Below are 8,478 nucleotides of genomic sequence, written 5' to 3'. Positions count from 1 at the left end.
CCCCACCCCAGTCATATACTAAAATTTCCAGAAGACAGAAAAAGGGATCAGGTCAGATCTTCAACCCCAGTGTATCTTGTGTGCTGGAAAAGGGCAAGGTAGTAACCCATTAGCCACAGGTAAGTGCAGAGTGTGTGCTCAGATGAATAAAGACATACGTAGAAGCTCAAACCTTGTATCTCCTCCTCCTGTCATGTTGATCTGTGAATATATTATCTAGCCCTTTGATTCAGTGACACTGAGTGGAATAAAATGACAGTGCCAGTGTGCAGGGCACATTTTCTCCGATTTGCAGCTAATCATTTTGGTAATGTATGTGTTAAATAATCTCTGTAAATGCCTGAAAATACAGCTTAATGAATACCCACTCATATGCTTGAATATAAATGATTACAAAAATTCCATATTACTACAGGCAATTAACTTATACTTATTTAAGATTTACTTTTTCATGCCCAGCAGGGATACATCCCTCCTGGGTTGTGACCAGATGTTTAAAAATGAAGACTGTAATTTTAGCTTTTATAGCAAGTATATGCCTCAGTGGTAATAGATTTGACTCTTTCCAGCAAGCATCTCAAATCCTGCAATTTGGTGGTCAGCTTAAGGAAAAAGAAATGCTCTGCAAATGAGTAAAAACCAGTCTGCATCTCATATCGGTGGATTCTCTGGAGCCAGCTGCATAACTAATGGAATCAGCTGCTGGCCTTTTCACCCACGGGGAGCACATTGTCTTTTAATAAAATAACTGCAATCCCACAGTCTGACGTAGTTTGGGAAGAAGTGAATTTTGGACTCACTGAAGCACAAGCCTTTCAAGCAGCATGTTTGGTTAGGAGTGAATGAGTCCAGCGTTAGAGCTGGTAATGGAGAGGCAAGATGCCTAGAATCTATTTGCAGCTCTGTCATTGATTCCCAGCAGGAGCACAGATGCATTCAAGTGCTTGAAACTCATTCTTTTTTCAGTACCCATCTCCAGCAAGCTCTGTTTAATAAACATTCCTTTCTGCAATGCCCCTGCCCCTAGTTTTATGTGCTTGTGCATCTAAGGCACTTAAAGATACAGTTCCCAGGGCTGCCTCTTCTTTCCCTGCCAAAACTTAATACCACTTAACAAACAACATATGATCTCAAATACTTACAACAAATCTGTTATCCAGATATAGCAACTTTTTTTTTTTTTTTTTTTAATCCATGCAGGATGCTGCATCATTGCTTGGACTTCTTCAAATATCAGTCATACTCATTATTTCTGCAGTGACTAGATTAGAGTGAGACCATACTTGTGTCACAGCTTCTGAGTCTCAAATATTATATCAAGATGACAGGTTTCACATATTTTCATGGAACAGGAAGGTTATGCATACTCGGCATTTCAGAATCACTGTCAGGTGTGCCTAGAAAAATAGGGCCTTGAAGATAGGACTCTAAAGTCCTAAGTACATGCCTCAGCAAGAGACCACCTGCTCTTCAAAGGTGGAGATTTCCCTTGATATTTCTTCACCCAGGATTTCCATCCTGTTAGTTTCCACCAAAATTCCCATTTTGACTTATAACTATGTTTTTTTGGGTGAAAAGAAAGTCTTGCAGTTCACCTTTAGAAATTTCCTAGGGCTTGGTTAGTTTAATTAATACTTGCCAAAACAAAGATATGTCTTCAATTGAAATGGTAAATTCAGTACCCTTTGTGTCTCCTTTCTGGAAGCTAAGATCATAGAATCATAGCATCATTAAGGTTGGAAAAGACCTCTAAGACCATCGAGTCCAACCGAAAACCCATCGAGTCCAATCGTCAACCCATCGAGTCCAACCATCACCATGCCCACTAAACCATGTCCCTAAGCGCCTCATCTACACGTCTTTTAAATACCTCCAGGGATGGGGACTCAACCACTTCCCTGGGCAGCCTCTTCCAATGTTTAACCACTCTTTCAGTAAAGACACTTTTCCTCACGTCCAATCTAAACCTCCCCTGGCGCAACTTGAGGTCATTTCCTCTCGTCCTATCGCTTGTTACTTGGGAGAAGAGACCGACACGCACCTCGCCACAACCTCCTTTCAGGTAGTTGTAGAGAGCAATGAGGTCTCCCCTCAGCCTCCTTTTCTCCAAGCTAAACAACCCCAGTTCCCTCAGCTGCTCCTCAGAAGACTTGTTCTCCAGACCCCCAGATCCAGATCTGTTCCTCTTGAAGCGTGTCTGTTTGGGGAACAACCTGATGAGACAGTGGGCCAATCTCTGCAATACGGTAACTGCAGCTGACGAGCACTGTGTTCCTCTGCACACCTGTATTGCCACATGTTGAGGACAATTAAAAAAAAAAATACTGTTCCCAGTCCTGTCTCTTCATTTCCTGGGCAAGATATAATATATAGCAAAGAATACACAATCCCAAATATTTATAGCTATAATCTAGCAGAGTCTAAAACTATTGTTTTTAAAAAGCTATTTCAACCCATTCATATTGATACAAATCCCTAGTCTCTCTGAATGTGTCTAGTATTAGGGCTCATTATTCTAGTTCTTAGCTATTTACACAATAAATCACGCTTTATTGAATTCATGTTTCATCAAGATCATTCTGTAACTTAAAAGAGCAGCTGACACAAATGCTTGGAAGGTTGAGGATGGAGCACTTATGCTTCCTGCAAGAAGGAAAGAAACAGAAGTGATATGGGGAGTCATCAGTTCTAGGAAAGCCATTTGGTTCCTGGCAGCACAAGCCCTTGTGTTATCACTGTGCTCTGCTTGGACCAGGCTCCCTTGCTGAACAGATACTGAGCTCTGGTGGCTCAGCCTCCCATGCTGCAGACATAGGCATGGAAATGTCATTTTTTAAATGATAGCAGTAACCCATTTTCCTTTAACCCTCTAAAGGACATTTTTTCATATTTTCAAGCAGCAAGCAGGAGTTTCACAATTTCCTAACCTGATGGTATACCTGGAAACATGCCATCTTAGCCAACCTGTAATAATTCCTCTTCCATCTCATCCAAAGCTCTCCTCCAGCAGTCCGAGTTCATGCCTGGGAATGGACAGGCTTGTTGGGCTGCGCTTTTGTGCCTGCTTTTGTTCTGAGGGGAGCATGTATTGAGTGGTGGTAATGGGGGGGTGTCTTGTTTTTACTCAAATTTAAGCTGGCTCTGAAGTTCGTTCCGCTATCCTGTCAGGACAGTGCATTAGTGTCTGCCAAACTCTTCTCAGGTTTTATTCATCCAGGGCCAAGAACAGCAAACACGTGAGCACAGGCTCAGGCAAGGCCAACCGTTGCCTTCTAGAGCATATGGTAAGTGAAATCCCAAATGTGGGAGGCTCCTTGGCACCCGTCAGGCAGCTCGGCCGGTGGAGGGCTGCAGTAGCTGCATGGATGGGAGGTGAGCAAGCCTGCAGTGAGCCCCCCGGGAGACTGTTCTTTTTGCACTGTGTGGACCTGGGATGAGTGGTGCAAAATGTCGTGATATCAGCAGCAAGCCTTATGCTCATTCTTTCTCTCTCTCTGTCTCTCCTTTGAAGCAAATCAATGTCAGATTAACTGCTATAAAAGAAATAGCTATGTTAGAAATAAATGTGAGGCAGCTAGATAAATCATATTCTATCCTTTAAGGGGTAATATCTTATGTTTATAGTACTTTTTTATAAAAGCGGAAAGCTCTTATAAGTGAACAAAAATGGGAAGATACTTCGAAAGTCTGAAGTAACCTCAGGTAAAAAGAGCGTTAGAAACAGCAAGTCATTCAGGTCCATGCACAGCAGGGTGTGTTATCTGCTGTACACACAGCAAGCTAAGCTTCTCAGAGTTGTGAGCAAAACTAAATCTGCCACCTCCTAGTCGGTATTTGGTTAGCTAGCCACAGAGGGTCAAGCTTGCTCCTCCTGCAAGGCTGAGAGTGGGGACAGCTGTTATTTGGATAGGACTCCTTTCCTCCGGAGCAGCTTCTATCCCTCACAGCCCCTGCAGGGATGCAGTCCTGGCTGCCAGCCCCGGGGGTCTGCATGGCCCGGCTGGAAACAGGCCATGGCTTCTTTCTGCAAGAACCCTTCTCCTGCCCTGGGCTTTCCGCTGCCAGCAGGATACTCTGATGTGACCCTGTAAATGTAGCCTATCGAGGCAGTTGGCAGGGAAGGCCATTACTAGGGTTCAGATAGTTAAATTACCTTAGAGAGATGGCTTTCGGGTGCCCAGTCCTGTTCAGAAGTTTTTCTGATTGAGTAGGTCAAAGGCTGAGTGTTGTGTACATGTTGATCCATTGATCTGCACGGGGTGTGATTTTAAGAGGAAGCATCCTCCCCTTCCCGATCTCCCAAATCTTCTTCCTCTTTCCCCAAGGAAAACAAACGTGCCTAAAGACCGAGCAGGCTCCAAAGGTTTTCTCAGCAGCTGCCAGAAGAAAGTTTCATTCAAAGAAACATATAAGCCAAATGAGACCTGGGATAATTCAGAGTAGGACAACAAAGTAAACCCAACCACAGATCTGGTCGTGCTCCCCTCCACTTTTTATATTGCTGGCTGAGGAAATGCACTTCAGGTTGGCTTTCATCTCCTTGGGATTGCTGTTCCTTCCTTATGGACAGCTGGGGATTTGGGCTATGAAAGAAAAGTTAGCAGCTTTGTGCTCTGTGTGTGGAAATTACCTAGAATTTATCAAAGGAGCAAAGCAATGATGGTGGTGAAAGAGCTGTTGGAGTTGCTCTGCTCAGTAATGAGGAGATGCTTTCTACAGTGATGCTGGATGCAATCGCTAAGGCCAATTAAAGTAGCTGAGAGGGGAAAAGCTAGTCAATGTCACTTTTTTCCCTCCTCTATAGCATTAACTATTCTACAGGTCACAAATATAACTGTTTACTAGAGACATTCCTAGGCATGCACAGATATAAATACTGAAGACAACATGTAAAACAAGGGACCTGATCTCTCAAAATATTTTCTGTATGTATCATCTTTTCTCACAGAGAGTAACCCCTGCTCTTCACAGCACTTTACTGACCTTTAATATACTTGATTAAACATTAGTAAATTAATTCTGTTAGTTTACTTTTTTTTTTTTTAATTTTTCTTCTAGGGCAACTAGTAACCAGAATATAAAAGCATTAGATACATTTGAAAGCAATTTTGAAGCTGTTTTACTCATTTCAGCTGAGGACTGATATTTGACTTGTGACTTAAATCTTTGAATACCTTTGAATACATGACTACCTCTATTTAAAAGAACTACAGATATGAGACTTTTTTTTTTTATGGGGCTCTGACATTCTGCTAGGGAGGGTTACTTTCTGCTGAGCCAAAATCAATTGAATGTGGTGGATTCAGCTTGGTAAAAAGACATATTTTCTTTATGTGACATAGAATTAAGAAGCTACTGAAACTAAAAATGAAATCAGTCTCTCTGGTGCATAACAAAGGGTTGTGAGCCTTAGCAGTACGTGCTATCCCATTTGAAAATATCGTAATTTAGGATTGCATTTTTTTTTTTTTAACCTACAGGGTGTTTGGAAGAGACTTGTCTGTAGCAGACTGTCCTGTACACCTACTTAAAATACAAGCATCTCAAACCTCTTTTGGAAGCTTATGACCATTATGATGTTGAAATAATCATCAAGATTATGGACTCAGGTCACATCCAGTCTTACTTTTACTCCTTTGATAGAAAAATAAGGAAAGAGAAATTGACTTAATGAGCTTACCCAAATGAAGGAGCCTCACTGAAAAAAATGGAGAGGGGAAAAAAGGCTGGGGTGATGAGGAATGAGCAGGCAAAATCCGAAGAAGCCAACCACAAAAGCTAAAGCTGAGGCATCCTAACAGAGCAGATGCTAATACAGAAGGTATCTGCATGCTAGGGCCAGCCTCAGTTGCATGTAGACATGGTACAGATGCTAAGCACATGTCTGAAAACCTTTAAATATGTGTTTTTTCAGATCCTGAACTGAGCTCTATGATCAGCCCATGATGACAGTAGAACCAAACCAAAATCCAATTGTAAACCTTCTTAAACTCAAAGGAAATTCATCTTTGCATTTAAGCATGGTGGGTTGGTGCCATTATAAATTTAGAAGTGGTCAGTTGCTTATTCACAGCATGAAAATCATCAAACCATTGGCAGTGCTGGGACTTGCTTGAAGACAAAAGATTTTTGTCTTTATAAAGAAGAATACCTAAGATTGCTGAAGTGCTTTCAAAATTATGAAATAGTTTTACCTGGCGTGCAAAAGCCTCAACTGCCTAGTAAAATTAAATAGCTGTGAGTTTATGTGATAGTTTCTTTTCATGAAATCATTGGCAATTAAACATGATGTGTTTGGATCAGCTTATGCTATCTCTGATGTACACAGTTTGGTTATCCCTTATCATTGCTAGTGACAATATTCACAAATACAATTAATATTTGTAACGAATGTCCAGCCCTTTTTTACAGGCAATCCAAATTTTGTCTCAGTGACCATTTGTACCAATAGACTGGATAGGTACATGTGACTTGTAAAGAAATACTTCCTTTGCATGGTTCTAGATTTCCTTCACTTTAGCTGCAGTCTGATGGCTTTTCTTTGATATTTTAAAACACAGGAGTAGTAATCAGTTTCCCTGTGATCTTCCTGAAAAAGTTTCTTTTGGTTTCCTACATGATTTTGAATATCCTAATAAACTTTCCGTGCATCACTAGGTATCCCCTTAGACCAATTTTTTTTTTAATTTAGAAAATGTGGCAATAAATTTGGTGACATTTGGAAATCATTTCCTTCTCATGACTGTTTCGATTTCCAATTAGGATGAAAGTATACTTTGCTCTTTATAGGAGGCAAAGTGTAGTGTCATTACAATGTTTTATTTGGAGTATCTTTCATTCCCTTTAATCCACTGAAATGTCTCGTTGCTTGTTTAAGTACTCAGGAATGATGGCTTCGTTGAACTATCCCATTCATCAACAGCTCAATTCACACCTACCACTGTCTGGCGTTGAGAATCTCTTGCCAAAATCTGTCAGACAAAAAGAAATTCTTCTTGCCTCAGTGACAGATGGTTCTCCTGAACAAAGATCTTTCTGCCTATAAAATACCATCTCTTGTTTTTGTCACAGATTTATATTAGGTAGCCACAGTGCCATCAATACAGTGTTGTTCCACCAGGCTGGGCCAGCAGGTGAGATTACAGATTTGTGCCGAAGCTAAAAGCCCAGTCCAGGCACTGTACTGTCACATTGTTAGAGTGCTGTATCATGATGTCCAGCTCTACTTAAATGGACTATACTAGCTCAGGTCCCGTACCATGCTAATGCAGTTATGGAATTCTCAGAATTGAGCTGGTTTGTCTCTGGCTCTTGTGCCACATGGCCTGCCCTGTTCATCTGGGTGCAGCAGAATATGAACACGCTTCTAGTCTGTTCTTCTGTACCCCGGACTGCTGATGAAATGAACTCTGGGCAAAGTTTTTTGCCTGTCTAGTTTTCCCATATCTCATTTAATAACCTTTGAATCCTTTTGACCATTTTCAAGTACATAAGACATATGAAGAATGTTCTCAAAGACATTAAGATCCTTGGCATTTTCTGGAAGAAAAAACAAATTCATTGCCACCACTGAAAGAATATCAGCGAAAGCTTAAATCTTAATGGACATCCTAAAATTTGCATAGATAGAGAAGAAGATGGTCAAGCTTTCATTTGAGCTCACTTTGTATCAGGAAGGACTGTTTTGTTCTACAAATATTTTTTTAAAGCAAAGAACCCTTCACCTTCTCCAGAATCTCTTTAGGTTTTTCACTTTTTAGGGAGAAAATTACAAAGTACATTTTCCCCTCTTATGGCATACACAAAACATTGCAGGGCAGTGCCATGCTAAAGCAGAGCTGTCAACTTTACTCTTGTAACGCAGTCAGCTAGTTCAGCAGAGCTTATTGCAGCCAGATTTTGTTGGAAAATGGGTTAATATTATGCAGCATTGTATACTGAAGCCATCAGATCCATGCAAATTCAGTAATCGTGTTATGTGAAGCATCCTGTTTGCCTGGGTAGCCAGAGGAAATAAATGTATAAATTAAACCTTTATCCTCATCCAAACATTGTTTTTAAATGATGCTGAGCAGCATGAAACCTACCAACAAGCCTAAATAATGAACCACGAAACACATGAAGAAGTGTTGTGGTTTAACCTCACTCGGTAACTGAGCACCACACAGCTGCTCGCTCACTCTCCTCCCCTCAGTGGGGTGGGGGAGAGAATCAGAAGAGTAAAAGTGAGAAAACTTGTAGGTTGAGATAAAAGCAGTTTAATAATAGAAATAAAATAATAATAATAATAATAATAATAATAATGATAATGATAAAAGAATATACAAAGCAAGTGATGCATGATGCAACTGCTCACCACCCGCCAACCAATGCCCAGCCAGTCCCCGAGCAGCAGCCCCCCCAGCCAGCTTTCCCCCAGTTTATGTACTGAGCATGACGTCACATGGTGTGGAATATCCCTTTGGCCAGTTTGGGTCA

Source organism: Pygoscelis adeliae, unplaced genomic scaffold, assembly GCF_000699105.1.
Source record: "Pygoscelis adeliae isolate BGI_AS28 unplaced genomic scaffold, ASM69910v1 Scaffold54, whole genome shotgun sequence".
Taxonomy (NCBI): Eukaryota; Metazoa; Chordata; class Aves; order Sphenisciformes; family Spheniscidae; genus Pygoscelis; species Pygoscelis adeliae.
The sequence above is the reverse complement of the archived record's forward strand: the minus strand, read 5'-3'. Positions refer to the sequence as shown.